At 39.0% G+C, this 11,623-nt stretch overlaps 1 pseudogene; it reads right to left on the bottom strand.

The window, feature by feature from the left end:
• Nucleotides 1–9,867: 9,867 nt before the first annotated feature.
• On the bottom strand, nt 9,868–11,077 carry LOC100140135 (small ribosomal subunit protein uS9m-like; annotated as a pseudogene).
• Between the last annotated feature and the right edge of the window lie 546 nt (nt 11,078–11,623).

Here is an 11,623-nt window from a genome sequence, read left to right on the forward strand (position 1 = left end):
CAGGCTCTGCGGTCCCTGGGATCCTCCAGGCAAGAACACTGGAGTGGGCTGCCATTTCCTTCTGCAATGCATGAACGTGAAAAGTGAAAGTGAAGTTGCTCAGTCGTGTCCGACTCTCAGCGACCCCATGGACTGCAGCCTACCAGGCTCCTCCGTCCATGGGATTTTCTAGGCAAGAGTACTGGAGTGGGGTGCCATTGTCTTTGTTAAAACATTCTAAGGGCTAGATGAAATTGATTTTGAAGAAAATATGTCATGCTATCTCATACAGCTACAAAAAAATAAAGACACTAATTCATATAGTTATACAAAAATAAAAATAAGAATTAGTATGGTTAACCAGAATAAAACAGATTACACTTGTCATTTTTATGGATAAAGTTGTCCATAAAGAAAATCTCATGTACCTTTTTCCTTTTCCTTTTTACCTTATCTTTTAAAAACATTTTTTTTTTTTCTGAAAGAAGATTACATTAAACCTGTGATCCATCACAGTTAAGAGATCATTACTGAGGCTATAGTCGGAAATACAGTCTTAGTCACAGGAAATTGACTCCTCATGCTTTAAGGACTGTGATTCAGGCTCTCTTGGCTCTCGATAACAAGTGATTTCTCTTTCACTGTCTCCATTGGTCATGCCTCTGTAATCCCCACTGTCAGTTTTCTTCCTCTCTCTGCTCTGAGCTGTGCCCTGGGCTAGTGAAAGAGGTCTGATCCTGAAGACAGCAGCACTTAGTTCATTCAGGCTTCTGGAAGCACAGCAGGAGATATGTGGACAGGAGGAGAAAGAGATCAAGGTCTTTCTTCCCTCTCTCTGGCTTTGGCTCAGTGGCTGTGTCCCTCTCACGTGGCTGAGCTCTCACTTCGTCTGGAAATGCTGCTTCTTCCGCTTGCCCAGTCCCCTTCCACTGGTGATGGGTTCCTGAGACTTGTCCCTGGCTGACTCGCTGTCTCTTACTGGTTCCCGTACTCCTACACAGAGCTCTGAAATCATACCTTCTTTCATTCAGTTTTCTTCACTATCCCTATGAAGGTGTCTCCTGCTGACAGTACGCTATCCTTCAAGGGTTTTAAAAATCTTCCTATTATAGATTTAGCAAAAGTATGTTTGTCCCCCAAAAGGTGTACTTTGATTTTAAAGTTCAACTTATTTTTTAAGAGTTTCTCTGAATTTTAAAAATCAAAATATTGCATGAAAGGAAAAAGATTTCTTTGTCATGACAGTGAGCTTTTTTAATTCAGTTTTTTCATTAATTGGGACAGCATGCTCACAGCCAGTTCTGAAAGAGTTGATAATGAAAGAGTTTCCATTATGCCTTTTCATTCTCTTAGACATTCCTTCTCACCCTACTGAAAAATAAGTCAGTCCCTCTTCACACACCCCCATCCTCCCCCCATAAAAGGAAAAAGAAACCTACCCAAATCTTTTTGGATACATTAATTCTTATCAGTGCCACTTTATACCTGAGAGCTCAACAATTTCTATTTTGTGATTTTTTTTTCAGACTCCTTAACATTTATGTGGCAATCACGGTATAAGATTGACTTTCCAGTGTTACCACACAACACATCATAAGGCATCCACAAAAGACCAAAGATGCTAGAATAAGCCAACTGATAACTGAGCTTTGATATGCTGAGCTGCCATCATCTCTCTTTTCACTTAACAAATTGTTTGAAAGGAAGTTGGAATAAAAGGCAAGGAGCAAAATGCCCCGTTGCCCAACAGAGATTTCTTTAGACCGAAGATCATCTAACACGTTTGTTTCTCCTTCCTTTTTTCTCGTTAACTATGTCCGATCCTGCTGTACAGGTGTGGTTGATACATTTCACCTGTGTCACGCCTCCTCTTTCTTCCACCATTAACTCTTTTCAGATTCAGAATATTTTTGAAAAGATTTTATTGAAGGACTGCACTTTTAGGTTGTCTTAGAATTTCCAAACGTAGAACAAAAGTTAAAGGCAATTAAATTCTATAAACTATTAAAGTCTTAGTATTGCTGCGTTTGGCATGGACTATTAAATGGAGCAAGAAAACTGGTTTACTTTTGATGGACAAATTTTGGTCATGTGTACATAATCCGAACTGTGGAAATTGCTACAGGAATAACAGCATGCCTCAGAAACCAATGAAATCAATGCCTGTGGTATACTATTTGAGTTTTTTTCCCTCCCCCCATCCCACTCCTCTTTCTTTCTCCTTTTTTTAAGGGTTAAACTGGGTGGTTTTCAGAGTTTTACAAGAGAACTATTAGTGAAAAACAATCTGATACATTCAACTTACCAAGGCCCTACTCTTTCCCTCTAATCTTTCAGCAGGACCCAAGGGAGGCTAAAGTTTAGATCAGTCTATTCTCCACAAGAACTTTGATTCACTATTAAATTCCGTCTAATGAAGATGACTTTGCCATCCCACGGCCATCAGCAGGCTAGGTGTGGGACAATGCAAAACCCACCTTGTATAGAGGAACATTGTTCTTTCTTCTTAGTCACACCAGTTGAATAGACTCTCGTGGAAATTCACATGCACAAGAGACCTGTGAAATCAGTAACAGTATTAATCTCTAGGGTGCCTTGCTGAGTCATGTTAAGGAAATAACTATTTTGCTTAAGTACACACTTGTTCGTGTCTTAACAGCTTATCATGTTTATGATAAGAGCAAATAGATGAGACAGAGAAAAAGAGGGAGGGAGGGAGGGAGAGAGAGAGGAGAGAGGAAAAAGAGAGGAGAGAGAGAAAGGGATTTTTATTAATGACAAAAGTTAACATTATAATATAAAATATAATTCAGCTATTTGCAGATTATGCACTAATTAGGTTGAATCTAATTTTCCCATAGTTCTTACTTTGTAGATAAATTTTTAAAATGTGTAAGTTTGAGAATTCTGAAGCTTGCTTTAGTACTTAAAGAATTTCTGATTATCACTCATACAAATTAAAAAAATTAAAAATAATGAAATAAACTGATGCTGATATTAAACTATTCCATTTAATAAAATCGTGTATCTACAATGTTTATTTATTCTTCCTATTTACTTCATACATTACATTAGAAATTAGGCAAAATTAGACAAATGAAGCCTTATAAATAACAAAGTTTTGGGGTTAATAATGATCCAAACTTGTGCCAGAGATAACAATTTGTGCTTTTAGGAGGCAGTACTGCATAATGGTTATAGGCATGAACTCTTACAATTCATCATATACTACCCGTGGGACAGGTACAGATTAATCCCTGGAACCTCAGTTTCCTTGTTTGTAAAATGAGAATTATTCTTCTGTAAAACTACTGCTTAAGTTGTATGTTGATGTGAAGATTTACTGAGACAACATATATATAAGGCATTTAGAAGAGTAATTGAAACATTAAGTAGTAAATGCTGTTATTATTAATGTTTTATTCATTGGACACTGTGCATGCTTTCTGATGGAGAAAAACAGCTTCACAATGATAAAGTAGAAATATTTAAGGTATTAAATAGCAGTAAAAAATATAACATAATTCATATACATTATTTAACATGAAACTTAATGTTAATTCTTACTTTTTTTTCTATTAAACTTGTTAGAAAAACAGGTGAGTCTACTTTAGTTGTGATTGAGTAGTTCCTATAAGATGTACCTTCCTATTGAGAGTAACTATAAACCACAGAAAAGATTTAAAAATTACCAGAGGTACATACATGTGTGCTCAGCCATGTCTGACTCTTTTAGACCCCATGGACTGTAGCCTGCCAGGCTCCTCAGTCCATGGGATTTCCCAGGCATGAATACTGTGTAGGTTGCCATTTCCTCCTTTAGGGGATTTTCCCAATCCAGGGATCGAACCCACATCTCACATCTCCTGCATTGGCAGGCAGATTCTTTACCATTGTGCCACCTAAGAAGCCCCAATTACCAAAGGTACTATAGAGTAAATAAAAGCAGGCAAAATCTGGAAGGGACATGATTTTTGGAAGAAGAGAAAAGCCTTATGAGTTTCTTTTTTTGGTAGCTTTTTACCTGAGTCCAGGCCCACTCAGTGACATAGAAAGTGAAAGCGTTAGTCTCCCAGTCAAGTCCAACTCTTTGCAACCGCATGCATGGACTGTAGCCCACCAGGCTCCTCTGTCCATGGGATTCTCCAGGCAAGAATACTGGAGTGGCTTGCCATTCCCTTCTCCAGGGGATCTTCCCAACCCAAGGACCAAACCCAGGTCTCCCGCATTGCAGGAAGATTCTTTACCATCTGAGCCACCACTAATACTTGTATAGAAATCTGTAGTCTTAGTGGCTTGAAGAATTAGGCAACAGAGTTTGAGGGCACCATAGCAGGGCACTGGGAAAGTACTGGGTTGAATAATGTTCCCTCAATATTCATGTCCATCCAGAATCTGTGAATATGATCTTATTTGGAAATAGAAACTTTGCAGGTCTAATTCAGGCAAGATCATATTGAATTAGAGTGGGTGCTAATCCAATGACAGTATCTTTATATAGAAGAGGGAAATTTTGACATAGACACACACAAGAGGGGACATTACCTCATGAAGATGGTGGCAGAGATGGGAATGTTGCTGTTGTTCAGTCCCCTAGTTGTGTCCAACTCTTTGGCAACCCCATGGACTGTAGCATGCCAGGCCTCCCTGTCCTTCACTATCTCCCGAAGTTTGCCCAAGTTCATGTCCATTGCATCCTCTGATGCATCCAGCCATCCTCTGATGCCCTCTCCTCCTGCCCTCCTCGGTCTTTCCCAGAATCAGGGACTTTTCCAATGAGTCAGTCATTCGCATCAGGTACCAAAATACTGGAGCTTCAGCTTCAGCATTAGTCCTTCCAATGAGTATTCAGGTTTGATTTCCCTTTGATCTCTTTGCTGTCCAAGGGACTTTAAGGAGTCTTCTCCAGCATCACAGTTCAAAGGCATCAATTCTTTAGCACTCTGCCTTCTTCACAATCCAGCTCTCACAACCATACATGACCACTGGGAAGACCATAGCCTTGACTATATGGACCTTTGTCGGTAGAGTAATGTCTCTGTTTTTCAACACACTGTCTAGGTTTCTCATAACTTTCCTGCCAAGAAGCAATTGTCTTCTGATTTCATGGCTGCAGTAACTGTCTGCAGTGATTTTAGAGCCCAAGAAGAGGAAATCTGTCACTACTCCCACCTTTTCCCCCTCTATTTGCCTTGAAGTAATGGGGCGGGATGCCATGATCTTAGTTTTTTTGATATTTAGTTTTAAGCCGGCTTTTTCACTCTCTTCCTTCACCCTCATCAAGAGGTTCTTTCGTTCCTCTTCATTTCTGCCTTTAGAGTGGCAGAAGGTTATCTGAGGTTGTTGATGTTTCTCCCACCTATCTTGATTCCAGCTTGTAACTCATGCAGCCTGGCATTTCTCATGATATGCTCAGCATATAGATTAAATAAACAGGGTGACAGCGGACAGCCCTGTTATAGTCCTTTCTCAATCCTGAACCAATCAGTTGTTCCATACAGGGTTCTAACTGTTGCTTCTTGACCCGGTTTATCAGGAAACAGGGAAGATGGTCTGATATTCCCATCTCTTTAATATCCACATGTATCAAAGGCTTTAGCATAGTCAATGAAACAAAGGTAGACGTTTTTCTGAAATTCCCTTGCTTTCTCTGTGATCCAGTGAATGTCGGCAATTTGATCTCTGCTTCCTCTTCCTTTTCTAAATCCAGCTTGGACCTCTGGAAGTTCTTGGTTTGCATAATGCTGAAGCCTGGCATACAAGATTTTAAGCATGACCTTACTAGCATGGGAGATGAGTAAAACTGTCCAATAATTTGAACATTCTTTAGTGCTACCCTTCTTGGGAATTGGGATGAGGACTGACCTTTTCTGGTCCTGTGGCCACTGCTGGGTCGTCCAGATTTGCTGACATATTGAGTGCAACACTTTAATAGCATCATCTTTTAGGGTTTTGAATAGCTCTACTGGAATTACATCACATCCACTAGCTCTACTGACAGCAGTGTTTCCTAAGACCCACTTCTATAATGTCTGGCTCTGGGTTACTGACCACATCATAGTTATCCAGTTCATTAAGATCTTATTTTGTACAGCTCTTTCACGTATTCTTTCCACCTCTCCTTGATTTCTTCTTCATCTGCTAGGTCTCTACCATTTCTCTTCTTTATTATGCCCATCTTTGGGGGAAAAAGTTCTCTTGATATTTCCAATTTTCCTGAAGAGATCTGTAGTCTTTCCCCTTCAGTTGTTTTCTTCTGGTCTTATACACTGTTCATTGAAGAAGGTCTTCTTGGCTCTCCGTGCTATTCTTTGGAACTCTGCATTTAGTTGGATGTACTTTTCCCTTTCTCCCTTGCTCTTTTTTTTTCTCTCTTGCTCTTCTTTCTTCAGCTATTTGTAAAGCCTCCTCAGATAACCACTTTACCTTATTGCCTTTCTTTTTCTTTGGGATGGTTTTGCTCACTGCCTCCTGTATAATAGTACAGACCTCTGTCCATAGTTATTCAGGGACACTGTTTACTACATCTAATCACTTGAATCTATTCATCACCTCCACTGCATATTCATCACCTCCACTGCATATTCATCAGTTCAGTTCAGTTGTTCAGTCATGTCTGACTCTTTGTAACCCCATGGACTATAGCACTCCAGGCTTCCCAGTCCATCACCAACTCCTGGAGCTTGCTCAAACTCATGTTCATCAAGTCCGTGGTGCATCCAACCATCTCATCCTATGTCATCCCCCTCTCCTCCTGCCTTCAATCTTTCCCAGCATCAAGATCTTTGCTAGTGAGTCAGTTCTTCAAATCAGGTGGCCAAAGTATTGGAGTTTCAGCTTCAGCATCAGTCCTTCCAGTGAATATTCAGGACTGATTTCCTTTAGGATGGACTGGTTGGATCTCCTTGCAGTCCAAGGGACTCTCAAGAGTCTTCTCCAACACCACAGTTCAAAAGCATCAATTCTTTGGCACTAAGCTTTCTTTATAGTCCAACTCTCACATCCATATATGACTACCAGAAAAAAACCATAGCTTTGGCTAGATGGACCTTTGTCAGCAAAGTGATGTCTCTGCTTTTTATTATGCTGTCTAGGTTGTGTCTTTGAATTTCATGGCTGCAGTCACCATATTCAATGATTTTGGATCCCAATAAGATAAACTTTGTCACTGTTTCCATTGTTTCCCCATCTATTTGCCATGAAGTGTTGGGACCAGATGCCATGATCTTAGTTTTCTGAATGTTGAGTTTTAAAGCAGCTTTTCTCTCTCCTCTCACTTTCATCAAGAGGCTCTTTAGTTCTTCTTTGTTTTCTGCCATAAGACTAGTGTCATCTGTATCTGAGGTTATTGATATTTCTCCTGGCAATTTGATTCCAGCTTGTGCTTCATCCAGCCCAGTATTTCACACGATGTACTCTGCATATAAGTTAAATAAGCATATTCATAGGGGATTGTATTTAAGTCTACCTAGATGGCCTAGTGTTTTCTCCACTTTCTTTAGTTTAAATCTGAAGTTTGCTATGAGAAGCTAATGATCTGAGCCACAGTCAACTCCAGGTCTTGTTTTTGCTGAATATATACAGCTTCTTCGTCTTTGACTAAAAAGAATGTAATCAATTTGATTTTGGCATTGACCATTTGGTGATGTCCATGTGTAGTCATCTCTTGTTTTATTGAAAATGATGTTTGCTATGACCAATACATTCTCTTGGCAGAATTCAGTTAGCCTTTGCCATGCTTCATGTTGTACTCCAAGACCTAACTTGCCTCTTACTCCAGGTATCTCTTGACTTCCTACTTTTGCATTCCAATCCCCAATAATGAGTAGAAATCTTTTTTGATGTTCTAAGAGTTTTTTCTAGGTCTTCATAGAGCTTATCAACTTCATCTTCTTTAGCATTGTTGGTAGGGGAATAGACTTAAATTACTGTGATGTTGAATGGCTTACCTCGGAAACGAACTGAGATCGTTCTGTCATTTTTGAGGTTGCACCCAAGACTACATTTTGGACTCTTTTGTCAATTAACAGGGCTACTCCATTTCTTCTATGGGATTCTTGCCCACAGTAGATAATGGTCATCTGAATTAAATTCCCATTCCCATCCATTTTAGTTCACTGATTTCTAAGATGTCGATGTTTATTCTTGCCATTTCCTGCTTGACCACATCCAATTTACCTTGGTTCATGGACCTACCATTCCAGGTCCTTATGCAATACTGTTGTTTGCATTGGCTTTTACTTTCATCACTAGGCATATCCACAAGTGAGCAGCATTTCTGCTTTGTCCTAGCCACTTGGTTCTTTCTGGGCTATTAGTAGCTGTCCTCCTCTCTTCCCCAGTAGCATATGAGATACCTTCTGACCGGGGGGACTCATCTTTTGGTTTCATCTCTTTTCGTCTTTTTATACAATTTCTGATTTTCACACGGCAAGTATATTGGGGTGGTTTGCCATTCCCTCTTCCAGTGGATCACGTTTTGTCAGAACTCTCTACTATGCGATTGGAATATGCAGCTGCAAACCAATCAATGCCAACTATTATTGGCAACCACCAAACCCTATGAGAGAGGCATAGAACAGATCCTTCCTCAGAGCCTCCAGAGAAGCAAGCTAATATTGCCAATACCTTGATTTTGGACTGCTAGCCTTCAGAACTGTAAGAGAACAAATTCTTGTTTTAAGCCACCTAGTTTGTGATACTCTGTTATAGCATCTCTAGGAAACTAATACAGAGAGAAAACACAGGGAAAGAGAAAGTCAATACCAGATACCCCAAATTCTGAGTATAAAATCTGCCACTATCTCTGGCGGACCCCTGAATAGCACAAGTATGGAGAAACTAAGGCTAAAATAATTGAATAGACTTTCAGCTGCTTCACTCTACAGGGATACAGAATTTGGAGTTCAAGTTCAGTCAAATTAACTGTCCATTGAAACATCAACAACAAAACCCACAATGCTTTTGGGAGACTATAAGAAGATCCTGCATTTTTATAATATATAATTCAAAAGATAAAATATATATTTATAAAATATAAATAACATAATGCAATTCCAAATAATTCAACAAATGAAGAAACAGAAAATTGCAATTCTTACTCAAGAAAACATATGGTCAGTAAAGATGATCTCTTTACTCTTAGATGACACAGGTATTGAAATTACCAGATAAGGATTATAAAGCAACTATTTTAATTGTTTTTAAGAACATAAAGAAAAATGTGACTCCATAGAGTGAACAAATAGGATATCTCATCCAAAAAATAAAAACTATGGAAGAGAACCATTAAAAAATTATAGAACTGAAATGTGGAATATCTGAAATTTAAAAATACTGGAAGTTTAGCAGAAGACTGAAGGTGACAAAGAAATCACAGTAATCTTAAAGATAGATCATCAGAAATTAGTCAATCGGAAGAACAGAAGAAATAAAGATTATTTAGAAAATGAACAGAGCCTCAATATCTGTGGAGCAATAGCAAGAAGTCTAACATATGGTTAATTTTAGTGGAAAATATATGACAAATAATAGCTAAAAAAAATCTTAATTTTTGATTTAAATGTCTCACTACAGAAAAAAAAGAAAATCACCCTAGGCACATCTTGATGAAAAATAAAGAGAAAGAGAAAGTATTATAAGAGGAAAAAAAGACACATTACACACAGGAGGACAAGAATATAAATGACTGAATATTGATATAATGGTTTCCAGAAAACATTGGGACAATATCTTTAAGACACTGAAAGAAAACTGTCTGACTAGACTTCTGTATTCAGTGAAAATATCAGATATTTAGAAAATCCCTCAAAATTTGGAAAGTAAATAACATACTGCTATTTTTTTAAACAGAGGAAACTATCAAGATCAACATTTTATCTAAAGGCTGAGATTATTTTTATGGTTTGTCATTATTTCTGCTTATGAACACAAATTCTTCTTCAATAGCACCAGAGGGCAACATTGATAATCTTTTCAGCAGCCAAATGGACTGAGCTTATTCTTGATCTGACAGTTTTTCCACTAACATTTCTTCTAGTTCCTCCTTAATCAGTCATCTGCTGCCAATTGGATCTTTGGTTTTTAGTTTTTTCTGAAAACAGACCTTGAGCTCACAAGTGGTTTTGGCTGTTTTTCTTTCTCCTTCACATGTAGTAGCTTTCTGTGTGCCTCATGCATTCATGAATAATATGCTTGTTTGCCAGTATAAAAAGAAAATGAAATGGGCGGCCATCTTCTCCCCACTGGATGCTCTTTGTTTTGGAAAAATCTCTTCAGGATGCTTCATTATTGGCTGGGCTCACTTCTCAAACCCCTGGGGAAAAGGAAAGTAATCAGTCTGTCAATATTCTCTTGGGTAAAACTTTCTGAATCTTTTCCCATCATGTTAGTTAAATGTCTCTTTCCTATGTTGAATTCTAAAATCTGCTACGTAAGTTTCACGTGTTAAGGCTGCAACATTTTTCTTGTTATAACTGCAGTGTGTCTTAGCCTTTGCTGTGCTTAGTCACTCAGTTATGTCCGACTCTTTGTGACCCCACAGACTGTAACCCACCAGGCTTCTCTGTCTATGCGAATCCTCCAGGCAAGAATACTGGAGTGTGTTGCCATGCCCTCCTCCAGGGGATCTTCCCAACCCAGGGATTGAACCCAGGTCTCCCAAATTTCAGGTGGATTCTTTACCATCTGAGCCACCAGGGAAGCCCTTCTTAGCCTTGATAACTGGCATCTGGTCCTTGTCTGTAGCTCAGCAGTGGCAGCTCTCCAGAGGCCTTGTCTGGGGGCAAAGCTAATCCTAACCCTAAGAAAGAGACAGAAGGAGGCAGCTAGGGGGCAGGACACCCAGGGAGCAACCATGTTGGCAAAGGGAGATAGGGAGAGGGCAGAGGGGCAGGGCCTGCAAACTGCAGCACACATCTTTTAAAATACTAATTTTAAATTTCATGGCTGCAGTCACCATCTGCAGTGATTTTGGAGCCCAAGAAAATAAAATCTGCCACTGTTTCCAGTTTTTCCCCATCTATTTGCCATGAATTGATGGGGCTGGATGCCATGACCTTCATTTTATGAATGTTGAATTTTAAGCCAGCATTTTCACTCTCTTCTCTCACTCGCATCAAGAGGCTCTTTAGCTCCTCTTCACTTTCTGCCATTAAAGTGGTATCATCTGCATATCTGAGGTTATTGAGATTTCTCCCAGAAATCTCTTAATTTCTGAATCTCTTGATTCATCGAGCTCAGCATTTCATATGATGTACTCTTCATATACATTAAATAAGCAGGGTGACACTATGCAGCCTTGACATATTTCTTTCCCAGTTTTGAATCAGTCTGTTGTTCCATGTCCAATTCAAATTGTTGCTTCTTGACTTGCATGTAGGTTTCTCAGGAAGCAAGTAAAGTGGTCAGGTATTTATTCTCATGTCTTTAAGAATTTTCCTCAGTTTATTGTGATCCACACAAAGGCTTTAGCATAGTCAATGAAGCAGATATTTTTTCTAGAATTCCCTTGCTTTTTCTATTATCCAGTGTATGTTGGCAATTTGATCATTGGTTCCTCTGTCTTTTCTAAATCCAACTTGTATGTCTGGAAGTTCTTGGTTCATGTATTGTTGAAGCCTAGATTAAAGGATATTGAGCATTA

Source organism: Bos taurus, chromosome 6 (genome assembly GCF_002263795.3).
Source record: "Bos taurus isolate L1 Dominette 01449 registration number 42190680 breed Hereford chromosome 6, ARS-UCD2.0, whole genome shotgun sequence".
In the NCBI taxonomy this organism is placed as follows: Eukaryota; Metazoa; Chordata; class Mammalia; order Artiodactyla; family Bovidae; genus Bos; species Bos taurus.